This window comes from Dreissena polymorpha, chromosome 6 (genome assembly GCF_020536995.1).
Source record: "Dreissena polymorpha isolate Duluth1 chromosome 6, UMN_Dpol_1.0, whole genome shotgun sequence".
Classification (NCBI taxonomy): domain Eukaryota; kingdom Metazoa; phylum Mollusca; class Bivalvia; order Myida; family Dreissenidae; genus Dreissena; species Dreissena polymorpha.
Window position 1 is genome coordinate 52,397,871 of NC_068360.1, and position 16,803 is coordinate 52,414,673.

Here is a 16,803-nt window from a genome sequence, read left to right on the forward strand (position 1 = left end):
CAGAGGAGTCTTTTCAAGGAAAATAATAGGAGTCTTTTTAAAGGGAAACAATAGAAGTCTTTTCTAAGGGACATAATCGGAGTTTTTTCATGCTCAATGATATAAGAAAATTATATGTGAAGTTAATTAGATTGATTGAGATTTATAGTTCATTTATATTTGATTTTAAGGTTTTGAAATTTTGATTGAAATATGAGTGAAGGTGCTTTAGATTCGGAATGAGATTCTTGTGATATTGAGATTTCAACTTTATTGAGACATTGTGATTTAAATTTGATTGAGATATTGAGATTTAAAGTTTATTGAGATATTGAGATTTGAATTTGATTGAGATAATGGGATTTGAAGTTGATTGAGATATTGAGATTTAAAGTTGATTGAGATATTGAGATGTGAAGTTAATTGATATATTGAGATTTGAAGTTGATAGAGATATTGAGATATGAAGTTGATTGAGATATTGAGATTTGCAGCTGATTGTGATATTGAAATATACAGTTGATTTAGATTTTGAGATTTGAAGCTGATTTGAAATAGTGTGATTTGATGGTGATTGAGACATTGAGATTTTAAATTGATTGAAAAATTGAGATAAAAAGTTGATTGAGATTAATTGATATATTGAGATTTGAAGTTGATAGAGATATTGAGGTTTTAAGTTTATTGAGATTTGAAACTGATTGAGATTTGAAGTTGATTAAGTTTTTGAGATTTGAAGTGGATTAAGATATTGTGATTTGAAGTTGATAAAGGTATTTAGATTTGAAATTGAATGAAAAATTGAGATTACAAGTTGATTGATTTATTTAGATTTGAAGTTGATTGAGATTTGAAGCTGATTGAGATATTGAGATTTGAAGTTGATTAAAATTTTGAGATTTGAAGTTGATTAAAGATTTTGTGATTACAAGTTGATTGATAAATTGAGATTTGAAGTTGATTGAGATATTGAGATTTGAAGTTGATTGAGATATTTAGATTTGAAACTGATCAAGATATTGAGAATTAAAATTGATCGAGATATTGCGATTTGAAGTCGATTGAGATATTGAGATTTAAAGTTGATTGGGATTTGAAGTTGATTGAGATATTGAGATTTGAAGGCGATTGAGATTTTGAGATTTGAAGTTGATTGAGAAATTGAGATTTGAAGTTGATTGATATATTGAGATTTAAAGTTGATTGAGATATTGAGATTTAAAGTTGATTAAATATTTAGATTTAAAGTTGATTTAGATATTGAGATTTGAAGTTGATTGAGAAATTGAGATTTGAAGTCAATTGATATATTGAGATTTGAAGTTGATTGGGATATTGAGATTTAAAAGCAATTAAAATAATGAGATTGAAAGTTGATTGAGATATTGAGATTTGAAGATTATTGAAATATTGAGATTTGGAGTTGAATGAGAAATTGAGATTTGAAATCCATTAAGATTTGAAGTTGATTGAGAAATTGATAATTGAAGTTGATTGCGATATTGATATTTAAAGTTGATTGAGATATTGAGATTAGATGTGGATTTTTTTTAAAGATATTGAGATGTAAAGTTGATTGAGATATTGAGATTTGAATTTGATTGAAATATTGAGATTTGAAGTTGATTGAGATATTGATATTTGAATATGATTGAAATACATGTATTGAGATTTAAAGTTGATTTATATATTGGGATTAGAAGTTGAGTGAGATTTAGATTAAAGTGTGAGGTATTGCTATTAATGGATGTTTATATAGGATTATTTCAGCTTGATATTGAAAATTATCTGAGTATTGAGAATTTGACTGATTGTGTATTTACTCTGTGTGTGTGTTAGCTAGTTAGGTGTTATATATCAGTGTTATTCAGTGATGGCGAGTGTTGTTTTAGTGAGACATTCATACTGATTCCAACACAGGTTTTTACACTCAGTTGATGTACTTGAATTTAAATGTGTGGTTTTCTATGTACATTTGAGGAGCACAGACTGATTATAAAAGTAACAAATTATTGCATGTGTAATTGCCACTGCAAAACTATGTTGTACTCAGAATGGCACATTCTGAGGCAAATTCGAGAGAGCAAGTTGATAATCAGATATTACTTCTCCCTATAAATGAGTGAATAAGAATTTTATTGAATCAGTTTTCAACACCTAGCTTTTTAGTTATTTCTGTGTTTTAATTGATAGAAAGAATAAATCAATGGCTTCAGAAATGCCCAAATTAGAGTGTGAAAACAGGACCCATAATCGAAGATATCAGGAGCATAGGCGTATAGAAAAGAGCCAACCAGATCAGTCTCCCAATTGTGAAGAGTTTGAGCAGCAAATAAATGATAGGAGCCGGGATAGACTTGGGACCTATAGACAACTTTACAGAGATCCTTATGAGACTATGACAGATGACATAATAAATAGGGGGTTTAAATATGAAACTAGAAGTAATAGAGATTTCGTAAACTATGCAAACCCCAACACTATACCCATAGGTAAAACTGTGATTAAGTTAGAACACTTACAAGAAATGTTTAGTTCTATTTTAAAAGAAAAAATGCAAAAACTCATAACAAACATAATGTTCATCCGAATATTAGAAGTAATAGTGATCATAGCCAGATGCCAAGAAATGGCACTCCATGTTTTAGAAACTTAGCTCATTAGAACCATAGGAACTACCTAGGTAACTTTAGAGATGATTCTGTTCGAAAACAAAATCATAAAAATCCCAGGAATAGTAGGTTTGAGAAACCAAATGCAAGACAGGATAGTAGATTTACGAGGAATTATAGACCGGAATTTTTAGATCCAAGAATGCAAAATCCTACATTTTGTACAAGGCATAGTGTTTTTCCGGATCCAATCCACACCCCATTTAGAGACATAACTTGTTGGTACTGTAAGGGCATTGGTCATATAGAGATACACTGCCCTGTAAAGAACCAGCAAGTTGAACACACAAATAGGCCAATAAATGCAGGTAGTAGTTATATTTAAAAGCGCTGTGTAGTTGTAGATTTAAACCTGCATGGTGTCCATAATCAAGTCGGGTACCTGGAGAAAATGTTGTCTGTTGCGGAAACATCCAAAAAGAAAGCAGACAGTTATCTGTGGTCGAAACCTGAGCCTCTTCACTTTTAAGCACCAGGCTGCCACAAAGGCACTACAGGATAAGATGGGGGCTTAAATGTATGAGGCTGTTAGAGAGATTCAGAGAAAAGTTACAATAGAACACAAGGATGAGCTCCAAACAATAGTGAAACATTTGAAAGACAAGCCGAGCCGCAGCAATAAAAATAAAAATCCGAAGAAAAACTACGTGCCTTCAATGTTAAATATGAACAGACAGTCCCTACATTCGAGGCAGAAAGGGTGCAGATAATCTATAAAAATGGAGGCGGAAAAGTTGGCAACGTTTGTACAAATGGAGAAAAAAAGAGTTCCCCGGTCGGAGACATATGCCTCCTCAAGCAGGGCCTTGATTTTCACACTTATTGCGACAGTGACTTTGACCTAGTGACCCTGATTTCAATTGGGGTCATCTACTGTCCAAGGCGAATGCATATGTGAAGTATCAAGTCAATCGGTCAATTGGTTGATGAGTTATTGATCAGAAATGATTTTCACACTTATTGTGACAGTGACCTTGACCTTTGACCTAGTGACCCAAATTTCAATAGGGGCATCAACTGTCCAAGGCCAATGCATATGTATAGTATCAAGCCAATTTGTCAATTCGTTGACAAGTTATTGATCCGACATGATTTACACACTTATTGTGACAGTGACCTTGACCTTTGACTTAGTAACCCAATTTCAATAGGGGTCATCTACTTTCCAAGACCAATATGCGAGTGAAGAATCAAGCCTATTGGTCAATCTGTTCACAAGTTATTGATCGGAAAGGAACTTGTCTACCGACAGACACACAGACGGATCGACAGACGGACCGACCTTCAACCAGCAAAACAATTTACCCCTCTTCTTCAAAGGGGGGCATAAAAAGTTTATGAATTGTTAAGAATGGTGTAATAATCAAAGAAACTGAACCATCCGAAAGGGTCAACAGTATTGTCACTATTGAAAAGCCCAGTGGTGCTTTGCTGGTGTGTATTGACCTAAAAGACCTTAATGTCACCATATTAAGTAGACCCGCTATCCATCAAAATCAAAGTGTTTTCAAAATTTGATGCACATACAGGCTACCGGTCTGTAAACACAAAGTCATCTTTCTTGACAGTGTTCAATACTCTGTTTGTGAGATATACATGAAGATATCTCAGACTACCATATTGAATAAACTGCGCACAGGACATTTTTGTTCGGAAAATGGACGAATGTCTTGAAGGTTTACAGGGCATCAAGGTCATTGTTGATGATATTATTTGATTAGGAAGTAACAGACTAGAACATGACAAAAATCTCAAAATATTGATGGACAGCAGTGATATTTTTACAAATTTTCTCATCTGAGTCCCGGGACTCGATAACTTGCAAATCTAAGAGTCCTTGAATTGAAAGAATGAGTCCAAATATTAAACTATATTATTTTTTTATAAATTTCACTGCATTTTTGGGACTCACATAATTTGAAACTTTGCATCCCCAGGGGATTTTGTGAGTCCAAGATGCAGGACTTGCAGGTAACAAAATCAATGGACAGGTGTCGACAGATTGGTCTAAACCTTAATGTTAATATAACCAATCCAAGGGAAGTAAGCCATACTAGAATGTTTGCTACTTTCCAACTGGAGAAGTTAGTTTTGGTGTGTAATGGTTTCTGCTCATGCGCTTATGAAATAAAGGTGTCTTCGTTTATGGCGTGTTTATCTTACTTTAACAAGTGGTAGCAGAGCTAAAAATGTTCCATATTGTTTATAAATATTAACCACCAGTGTGTTAGCGTGTTTGGACTTTAAAACAGTGTAACAGTGAAATAATTATTAAAAAGTGACAACAAGAGTAAACCTGGCCCCCATCTTCAGCAACAAGAAGTGTTATGAACTTTACAAGCAGGAACTTTTGGCGTGCAAGGAGATGACGAATCGCAAATAAGAGAAAAGGTCTTTAATCAAATTCCGTTGGACGATCTAAATTCAGACACAGGTTAGCAAACACTTACCCTTTTTCTAGACCAGCACTTGGCAAAGCATGATTTAACAGATAGCCTTAAAAGAAATTGAGAATTTTGAAGACCTTGAGAGGAAAGAAAGTCAGAATGTGACAGAATTCATTGCTATATTTGATGCTAATTATAGAAAGACATGAAGTTACCGTCTGACATTCTAGCCTTTAAGCTTCTTAAGATAGCAAACATAACCAAAGAAGAGAAGATGTTAGTGCTCACAGGCATGGACTATACAAATAAGAACACGTTATGCGAACAAGCCGAGACTTCTTTGAAAAAGTTCAAAGGTGGTGTATGTGAAGGAACAGTGTCAAGCTCACAATGCATAAAATTCAAGCCAGCATTCTTAGCTGAACATGAGGAAGCGCTACTAGCCACGGGTTATACAAAAGCAAAGCTGGGTTACAATTAAAGAGGGAACTGGCGTTGCGGTCGTGAAGGAGGAAGAGAGGGTTCACAGAAAAAGAATTTAAATCCAGTTAGGGTAGATGGTCGTCTGCTTAGATGCAGATCATGTGGGTCATTTCGACATTTTGTGGCCCACTGTCCAGATAGCTGGGGAAAAATGGAAAAAGAGAACATAGAGCCAAAGGAGATAACGAGCATGTGGTTCTGTTTACAGGGAACATCAAAGGTGAAATTACTCGATTGGGTGAAGATGCAATGTACTAGAACAGTATGTGGAGGATATTATTGGCTTCCGTCGAGGAACAATTCCGCTGGTTGCATATATTGACAACAAAAGTGTTATACATGTAGTGGCCTTATCGTCTACAAAGTTAGTGGACGACAAAAGACTCAGAGTAGACATAGACCCCATTCAAGAGTCGATGGAGAAGAACGACGTCAGTGATATAAAGTAGTGTTCAGGAAAATTACAACTGGCTAACTGTATGACTAAACAAGGGGCGTCTGGATATGAACTTTTGAGTATCCTTCAAAGTGGCAAAATGTTAAAAGACTTTCTGTAACCAATACTAAGCTGAGAAATTGATGGATAACCAAGTACTTCACTTAAGTATACCTTCTTTAATGGGGCAGAATAATCCCCAAGACCAGAGAACTGTCTAATTCAATGATGGTCTTTTAAGAATTTGTTTTTTTTTTTTTCCTCTTAAGTTGTCAAGTAACACCGTGTCAACGAAAGACAAACATTAATGTTAGATCAAGAAAAGACAAAAACTTAAATATAAAAATAGTGATTTGTTTAGAAAGAAGTAGAAGAAAAGTATAATGAATGTTAATATTACCAATCCAAGGGAAGTAAGCCATACTAAAATAGTATGGCTAGTTCACTTGGGTTATCTCTCTTGAATATGTTTGCTACTCTCAAACTGGAGAAGAAATTTTTGGTGCGTAATGGTGTCTGTACATTTGCTTATGAAATAAAGGTGTTCGTTTATGGCGATCTGACTTTAACACTTAATGCCGACAACACTTTAGTCGGACAGACAGAAATTCTATTTTTGGTCATGTCCTGACAGAAAATGGACTGAAAATTGATTCTTCAAAAGTAAGTCACAGTCAAAGTCTGACCTTGAGACAACACTTATTTGCAAAGATTTGCACCAAATCTTGCTGAAATGACTAGTGTACTGAGAAAATGGTTGAAAGGGACAGTATTTTCCAGTTTTACCCGGAGCATGAATCTGCCTTGAACAAAATGAAAGGGGTTATCACTCAAAACCACGGACAAATACTCTCGTATTTTGATCCAAAAGTTGATGTTGTGTAGCAAATTGACGCATCACAAAATGGACTTGGTTGCGTTTTACTAAAAAACGACAACTCTGTTTGCTTTGCCTTAAAAGCATTGACAAACACAGAATGAAACTAATTAAATAATATAGGAGCTCTACGCTGTTACTTTTTGGCATGACAAAGTTTCATCAAATGGCATACCAGGTTTTTTTTCCACTTTTTGGGAAGATAGCCCATGGCTTTGGAATCGGGAATTTTATCGGAATTTTCATGAAATTGGGAAAATAAATTCATTAGCCTTTTTTTCCACACGAAAAGTCCACTGATTAGGGAAATAATAAATTTGACATAACTCTTTATAATTATTCTAATTAAAAGAACAAAATCATATAATACTTTGTTATATGTAATTGAATTAAAATTGAGACAAGGTCTGTTTGTAAAACATGCATGCCCCTCATATGGGCTGTCCGTTGTAATGGCAGCTATTGTGTGAATACGACTTTTGTAACTGTGACCTTGACCTTTGACCTAGTGACCTGAAAATTAATAGGGGTCATCTGCAAGTCACGATCAATGTACCTATGAAGTGTCATGATCCTAGGCAAAAGCGTTCTTGAGTTATCATCCGAAAATCATTTTACTATTTCGGGTCACCGTGACCTTGACCTTTGACCTTGTGACTCAAAATCAATAGGGGTCATCTGCGAGTCATGATCAATCTACCTATGAAGTTTCATGATCCTAGGCATATGCGTTCTTGAGTTATCATCCGAAAATCATTTTACTATTTCGGGTCACCGTGACCTTGACCTTTGACCTAGTGACCTGAAAATCAATAGGGGTCATCTGCGAGTCATGATCAATCTACCTATAAAGTTAAATGATCCTAGGCACATGCGTTCTTGAATTATCATCAGAAAATCATTTTACTATTTCGGGTCACCGTGACCTTGACCTTTGACCTAGTGACCTCGAAATCAATAGGAGTCATCTGCGAGTCATGATCAATCTACCCATGAAGTTTCATGATCCTTAGGCGTATGCGTTCTTGAGTTATCATCCAACAACCATTTTACTATTTCGGATCACCGTGACCTTGACTTTTGACCTAGTGACCTCAAAATCATTAGGGGTCATCTGCGAGTCATGATCAATCTACCTATGAAGATTCATGATCCTAGGCGTATGCGTTCTTGAGTAATCATCCGAAAATCATTTTACTATTTCGGGTCACCGTGACCTTGACCTTTGACCTAGTGACCTCAAAATCAATAGGGGTCATCTGCGAGTTATGATCAATCTACCCATGAAGTTTCATGATCCTAGGCGTATGCATTCTTGTGTTATCATCCGGAAACCATTTTACTATTTCGGGTCACCTGATTAACTGATTAAAAGCAAAATTGTTACCCCGATTTTTAACAAAAAAAACAAAACAATTGGATAATTATTTTTTTCTTCATTTAGTTCATCTCCTATTAAGTTCTATTAGTTAAAATTAAGTAAATGTAATATTGAAATCACCTTTTAAAGCACTTGCTCGCCAAAAAACATTTCCCAATTTAAGTCAAACACAGTGATTTTTCCCAATACAAAGGGACTCGGGCCCCATTCCCAAAATGGTGAAAACAAGCAAATTCATTGAATTGATATCCTCGCTAATTTAGAGCTTTGTCACAGAAACAAGGATTTTTTCAAGATACAAAGGACCATAACATGTAATTTATAGATGGTGTTCAATGCCATTTGGCGTGCATCATCCTCTTATCCATATATATACTCATTCCAAATTTCAATGAAATCCGCCAAAGCACTTTCAAGATATGGCTCTGGACACAAATTTCTTTATACTACAGTACAATAAATAAAGCCCATACAATAATATACATTGTATGCCTGTTCCGCTATGTATACATCTTGTAGATATTTATTTCATTAAAATTGAATTTTATCAAATGGTTTGTGCACTTTTTTCAGCTTTTGCATTTTAACTAATAATATTCACATTTGTTCATGCTCTGATAAAGTATGGTAATTGAAATATTGATCAGACCAACGGTATTTATGTATATTTTAGAATAAAATGTTTGCATAGTTTATTCAACTGAATTTTATATTTATATGGATTTTTGTCTCTCTTTTTTATTTTCAGAACTTGTCATGTTAATTAGAGTCCACCTACCAGCTCAGTGTGGTTAAACTTAGCTGCCAGCCCCCTACCATTTGGAGCCAGAGTGTGTTTGTTAGTTGTTATACTGTTGAATGTAAATTACAATTGTAAATAAAAATTAAACAACTTTAGAGACAGACAGCGTTTTATATTTACTTCTTTATGTTGAAATCACCTATATTAAGTGATTAAGTGTAAACGTATTGATATATGACCGTACATTATACACTGCCTTCTTGTGGCCGCCCCCCCTATATACTGCATGTGGATTAACGCGATATTCTGGATTATTTGTTATGGACTTTTTGACACAACATGACACTTTTATAAGGGGTTTGTGTCATTTAGTTATTCTGCGAATGCAAAAAATATACGTTTATAGAGAACATCAGCTAATTATAACAGGTTTTTGGGTACATGAATAACGCTCTCAAACGCTTGCGCGCTGACCCAAATCGAACCTGTTAATACGTGTGATGTTGGTATTAGCAATTAATTAACACTTCTTCAACGGCATATTACCATATTATTTACGAAACATTTCCACTCGTGTATTTGACACGAAATAGCGCTTTAAACTGGGATTTCAGTGAAGTTTTACACGCTTTCTGACACCGAGTGTACCAAAATCCCACATGTTATCACGTATAAAAGTGATATTTATAATATTAAACATTGCTTATGGGACATTTATCTATCACTATAATTGAAAGTGCAAGACAGCACAATAAGTTTGGTCATTGTCATATATAAAGTAGCGCTGTATGAAGGGGAATTCAGTAAAGCTACCTGTATCAGACGCTGGCGCAGGTACCATCTTCTCCCAAAGTCGACATTTATTGGTTATATCAGTAATAATAAATCTTATCATGTGGCATTTATCGATTCGATTCTTTTAAAATAGAAACATATAATCATTTTCACTTGTTTCTAAAACACACAAAACTCGATTTATAACTGGGATTTCGTAAAGTTACGCAAAGTTGGTACCAATCTTCTCTATTATTCTACGAGCACACGTGATATAATTCATACTTATTAATGCGTAGGTATTTCAAACATAACATTTCCAGTTTTTTAAATAAATAAATGCTCGATAAGGGTGATCTCGGTAATTCTACACATTGAAGCTTCCCCTTGCTCTTGTCAAGACCGCATTTCCACGTTTGAAATGGTATACATGTATATTTAATTAATCTAAATTATGGATACCTAATGTAAGAGTTACATAAAACCTATTCACACCGTTTTTGCCTTATTTCATTTCCGCTTTTTTCGAACAAATCAAACAAGACTCGTTGAAAAAAATGAGAACTAGGCATTTGATCTCAAAGGTGGATTAAAAGCGTTCATTGGTGACATCACATGTCTGCACATGTGTAGATACCGTTAGTAATATAATATATCACGTGTCACCTTCTAATAACATGTATAATGGCAATAAAGTGAATTACTATCAGAGTAATAAAACACAGCACAAATTAGGCCTCATGCTGATTTTTATTTCTCTTAAAGTAATGCAGATGAACCTCGCTTCTGTATATTAATGACCTAGTAACTGATAAAACTATTTTTTTTAAACTTGAAATATTATGTGATAATCAGAACAATAACATAAACTATTAAAATTTGCTAGTATATCCGATAAAAAATATATTATAATTGTCTTTGACAGTGTTGACGTTCAGTTGTTCGTGGTGACGACCACGTGCATTAACACATCTCTTACACTTCTCAAGATCTCTTTTCGGCTTTGGAAACGATATAAATTAAATGTCAGCAACTTATCTTTCAGGATATCGATTGTCCGTGTTACATAGTCCCCATCGACACCGTTTAACCATTTTTAATCTACTTTTTTAAAGAGGAAAACAAAGAAACTCGCTAAAGTAAAGGTGAACCTATACATAGCTTGTCTAGAAAATGGCGGACAGTTCGTTGCTAACTAACGCGCCCGATTAATCGATCGCTGATTGGTAGATCAGTTCTTAGATAAGAACTTGATGACAGGCGGCGTCTTGTCAATTGCTTGCTTGTATTTAGCTTGTTCCAACTTCCAAGTTCCTGCTGGCAAGGCAGATAGTTATTTGTTAAAGCACAACTTTTTCGGTCATTAATTTATAACAGTAATCAGTATATATGCCAAGCAATTAAGAGTGCTACGTTTCACATTCATGGTAAATATAACCACTTAAAACATTTGTAATCCACATATTTCTCCTTTTAAAGTTTAGCAAATGCTATCGTGGAAGTATTGGCAGCCATCTTGATTTTTACTGTACCCGTTGCCAGGTTACAGTCAGCTAAGCTGCAGGCTACATCCTTTAGTACTCTACACATCTTTTGTTAAATATTGGAAGTAAGATAAACGTTGTTTATACACATACATGTAACCTTCAGTGAAATTAGTAAACAGATATGTATTATATTTATTAAGAGATTGATATTATTTCTGAATGACATTTCTTGTTAGAAAAAGAAACGATTCTTTGAAGAGTTTTTGGCTACTACTACTAGCATGTGAAACCGCTATTACTACATGTGATACCACATCCACCATTACCACTACTACATAATAAACCACCATCACTACTACTACTAAATGCTATACCACTATCACCACCACTACTGCTATCATTTGATAACATAACCAGCAAGACCAATTATAATGCTGATACATGTGACATCCACCACAACTACAACCACATACCACAACTTAAAAAGGAGAGGATTGTGTATGCTTCTAAAGATGCATACATTGTTTTCCAAACATCTTGTTTTCGGATGTTTTTTAATGCGTCTCTATGAATCAAACTCTATTTAAGTAGTTTTCACTCACCAAAATCTGTGTGTTTATTTTTCTAAATCCTTCTGTGCATCCTCATATTGTTTTTTGATCTGAAAAATCGCCTGAAAAATCAAAATAAATCATGACATTATAACGGAAGTAAATACTCACTAGTCAGGCAAATGTTTTGAATTGATATTGCCTGCCATATAAAGTTTGTTTATGGATAGGTGCAAATCCTTTGAAATACGGTATAATCCCACCAAAAAAATAATATGGTAATAGTATAAATTATTGAAATATAAACACCCACGAAATTTCATGTTTGAATCTTGTATCATATGTGAGATATAGCCCAGAAATTACATCATACAACAAGAGATGTGTTTGTCAGAAACACAATTCCCCCTATTGCGCCGCTTTGAAATAAAATTTATAATTATCATTTGGCAGGTTTAGAAATTATCTCCCTTTTACAGCTTTTTATTTCCCTTGGATTGTGTTTTTTGACCTTTTAACCTTGAAGGATGACCTTGACCTTTCACCACTCAAAATGTGCAGCTCCATGAGATGCACATGCATGCCAAATATCAAGATGATGTCATCAATAATGCAAAAGTTATGACAAAAGTTATGACAAAACTTAAACCTAGGTTTAAGTTTTGGGATAGAGTGACAGACAAATGACAGACAGACAGCCTTAAAACAATATACCCCTTCTTCTTCAAAGAAGGGGGCATACAAATAATTAATGGCAATAACTCTTATTTTAAAAAATGAACGGTTATGGTTCTTCAGCAAGGCAATTCTCCTTATTCATAACTATACACCCATGAAGTTTCATGTTTAAATATTGTATCATATCTGAGATAAAGCCCTGAAAAGGTACATCACACGAAAAAAAAAAAAAGGGCAATAACTATTTAATAAGAAAGTGTAGGTACATGGTACTTATGCATTGCAATTCTTCTGATTGAAATTTATACACCCATTAAGTTTCATGTTGAAATCTTTAATCATCTCTGCGATATAGTCCTGAAAAGTTACAGAATACACAAAAAAAGGACAATAAATCTTCTTTAAGAAAGTGTAGGGTTATGGTTCTTTTGCATGACACTTCTACTCACTGACGTATATACAGCCATAAAGTTTTATGTTGAAATGTTATATACTTTCTGAGATATAGCCCTGAAAAATGTGTGACAGTTGGACAGACGGACAACGCCAATTCTATATAAAAAGGAAAAGGAAAGTGCCTTTTAATATTTTGTTTTCAATATGCTTAAAAAAGTAAACTACGATAGTTCGCAATTAAAAAAAATACCAAAAACAGAAAATGTCATTTGTTGCAGTGCCAAATAATTAAATAATAATAGGACAGCTTAACTTGTTTCTGTCAATTGTTTTAAATACACAATGTCCTGTAGAGATACTCCACATAACGTTTAATCATTCTTTTTGCTTAAGTTAATTTGGAATGTATGATCAAATTCTGCAACAATTATTTCAAACTCAAAAGGTGATATAATTATTTAGTTCGCATAATTGATTGTGTGCAAAAAGGTTAGAAACCACAATCTGGAATACCCCAACAAAGGTCAGCAAAATAAATTTGGGTCGGTTGCATTATTGGATACAAACAATTTTTGTTTACAGCAAACAGACCTACAAGGAACTTTTCAATAATCGGTATTCACTTCATCCCAATAAAAGTTGCAGACAAATATGAGTGTTGGATTTTTAATTTGAAAGTATACACCATAGTTTATTGTTTAACATTATAAAATATTCAGAGAAATGCGTTATTATCATTAAAGCTTTTAAAAATAATATCTGTGTTTTACATCGTCCCATATCTAGTATTATTCCGATGAACTTGAATGCATGCGTCTTATATAGTACTGTATTAAGAAATATTCGGGTGAGTCTTATATTGCACTTTCAAAGCAATATACTTGTATGTTTAAATATAATTTATTATGTGTCTTATAAAGGACTGTATTTAGCAATATTTGGGCAAGTTAAAATGTATGCGTCTTATAAAATACTGAATTTTGCCATGTTTTGGTGAGTTAAAATATATGCGTCTTAAATTCTACTTTTTAATCAATATTCGGTCGAGTTTAGCTATATGCCTCTTAGATTGTGCTGTAATTTGCAATATTTGGGCAAGTTTAAATATATGTATCGCTTATGTACTCGCCCAAATATAGCTTAGTACATTATGAAGTAAGACACATATATTTAAACTCATCTAAATAGTGCTAAATACAGTACTATTTAAGACACATAATGTTAAGAATTTGTGACGTCAATGCCATTTTGCTGCAATTACGTATGTTTTCCGTTGACGTCATCAATATTACTGTGGTAGTGGTACTTTGCTTATGTACTTCTACACATCTGTTAGGTTCGATCCTTTAATCATGTTTGATAAAAGTAAACAGCAATAATGATTATGACGTCAACGTAAAAATACTAAATTGCGGCAAAATGGCGTTGACGTCACAAATACTTAACATTATGTGTCTTAAATAGTACTTAAATAGTACTGTATTTAGCATTATTTAGATGAGTTTAAATATATGCGTCTTACTTTGTACTGTACTTAGCTCTATTTGGGTGAGTACTATATATGTGTCTTAAATTATACTGTATTAAGACTTATTTGAGTGACTTAAATATATGCGTCTTAAATTTTACTGTATAAAGCAAAATGTGGATGAGTTTTAATACATGCGTCTTAAAATGAACTAAATTTAGCAATATTCGGGTCAGTTCAGATGTATAGGCTTGATATTGTTCATATTTACCAATATGCTTTTCATCCCTTTTCTCGCCTCTGAATTTATCTGGCTAATTGCAGCATTCAACTGAAATAGAAATTTAAAATGAAATGTTTAGCTTTTATGTCTGCTTTGGTTAAGGAAAAGAGACACTTTAATCAGTTTGGTGATCTATTAGTGTTTGTAAAGAGACTGTGATACTCCATCAACAAGGTTGAGCTCATTTTGTGGATGCTATGAAATTCAAAATTCTTTTTTTATTAACGATTATAATTTGTTTTTGAGACACTCAGTGTTTCGATGTCAAAATGATTACAAATTATATTGCTAAAACTGATAAGTATAAACAAAAGACACAGTTTGTTAAGGGGACGAGTGGGGGCACAAGATATTTAAAGATCAGCTTATGTATTACATGTATGGCTTTTAATTAATTAGAAAAATTGACACAACTTAACAATAAATCCTATTTGTACAAGATACATAAGGCGCCAATGAACCCAATTTTTTTACTGATTTTTAGCACCTTTTTTTTACGAGATACTTGAGACATAATGTGTGTTGGTAAGTAAGGTAATAATAACCAACAGTTTAGAGTTCCAATTCGTAGGAATTTAACCATGATGGCGTTAGTCCAAATGGTTTGATAACAAGCATCAGTGCGTCACACTGTGGGTTATGATCAATGTGATGCCAATATTATGCACATATATTCAAACGTAATTGCAACTTATTTCAATGTTAACACAAAGATCAACTAAATATTACAATTAGTACGATGATATGGTTTTACTGGGTTTACATAAATGCAAAAAAACGTGTTTTTTCTAGTTTGCTTGATTGCGCAGTTAAGCCCCAGCATTTTACCGAACAATTTCTTCTTTTTGAGTTTGGAACAACTTTCACAACATTCCACTCCCCCATGGCCATTAATGCAGAATAATCCAACCTTATTTTACTACTTTGTCTAAAGAAAAAAATATTGTGGCCGTGGTAAAATCGTTTATAAGCCAACTACATGCAATTGATATGGCTGATGAGAAGTTGAATTACGCGTGGAATTGCACATCCTTTAGACAATCCAACAGACACATATCTTGCTAGGGGATAGGACAAAGAAAATGGTAGGATATAAAGATGATGTTGAAGGTTATTTGCCTCAATTGTAATGTAACATGTCTCAATCGAACTTTACCCATTTATGCCTAGTGGACTCTCCCATCCTCTAAATTGGATCAATTTATTTCCAAAATTAGGGATGTCTAGTATATTTATTTTTATATTTTGAATATTTCTTACAGAAATTCCTTTAAAGGCCTTTTTTTCTAGACGCTAGGCATAAATGGGTTAACATTAGCATTTCTATCTAAGTGTAGAAAAAAGGCCTTTGTTTAACCTGTATGTACTCTATATTATACATCGATCACATTTTGTGACATCACATACTAGAATGTGTTGGACTGTTACATCACACATACATTATAACATAAAACGTTGTAGTAAAATCACATTTGCTTTGATGTAAGTGTGCCGGAAAGATATGTTTTGCACTTACGCATGACTTTAAACAACGTCCATATGTGCTAATTGACGCTTCAACATTTGTCGACCACATGAACATTGATTTACAAAATAAGCCAATTATAGCTTTTAAAAGAAAAGTGTTGAATGATTCAAGTATTCTATACAAAAATGCATTAGAGTTAATTCTGTCAATTTCAAACAAGCACATGGTGATCCTTGTGATTTTTTATAATTTTGGACGAGTTTGAATTTCTTGTACCAAATACCAGATCGTTCTTAATGACTACACTGCATAATTTCAAACTAACATTAATGTGTTGATAAACAACTAGTAATAGAAAAACAAAAAACAATATTGAATGGAACATTTTTATTAAGAACAAGAGATGTGTTCGTCAAAAACACAATGCCCCCTACTGCGTCTCTTTAAAAAATATTAATAAAAAATAGATAAAACAAGGGCTGTTTGTAAAACATGCATGCCCCCCATATGGGCTGTCAGTTGTAGTGGCAGCCATGTGTGTATACGTTTTTGTCACTGTGACCTTTGACCTAGTGACCTTAAAATCAATAGGTGTCATATGCGAATCATGATCAATGTACATATTTAGTTTCATGATCCTAGGCGTACGCATTCTTGAGTTATCATCCAGAAACCATTTACTGGTTCCAGTCACCGTGACCTTGACCTTTGACCTAGTGACCTGAAAATCAATAGGGGTCA

General features: G+C 33.7%; 1 long non-coding RNA gene across 1 annotated transcript in view; it reads right to left on the reverse strand.

Moving 5' to 3' along the window:
- The window catches only part of LOC127833428 (uncharacterized), a 59,284-nt gene that overhangs the window by 7,561 nt on the left and 34,920 nt on the right, over positions 1-16,803 (reverse strand). Inside the window, exons 8-9 of the long non-coding RNA XR_008027411.1 lie at positions 14,583-14,642; positions 11,821-11,891 (exon numbers count right to left, since the gene is read on the reverse strand). This is a non-coding gene — a long non-coding RNA (uncharacterized LOC127833428). The remainder of the gene's footprint in view (positions 1-11,820; positions 11,892-14,582; positions 14,643-16,803) is intronic.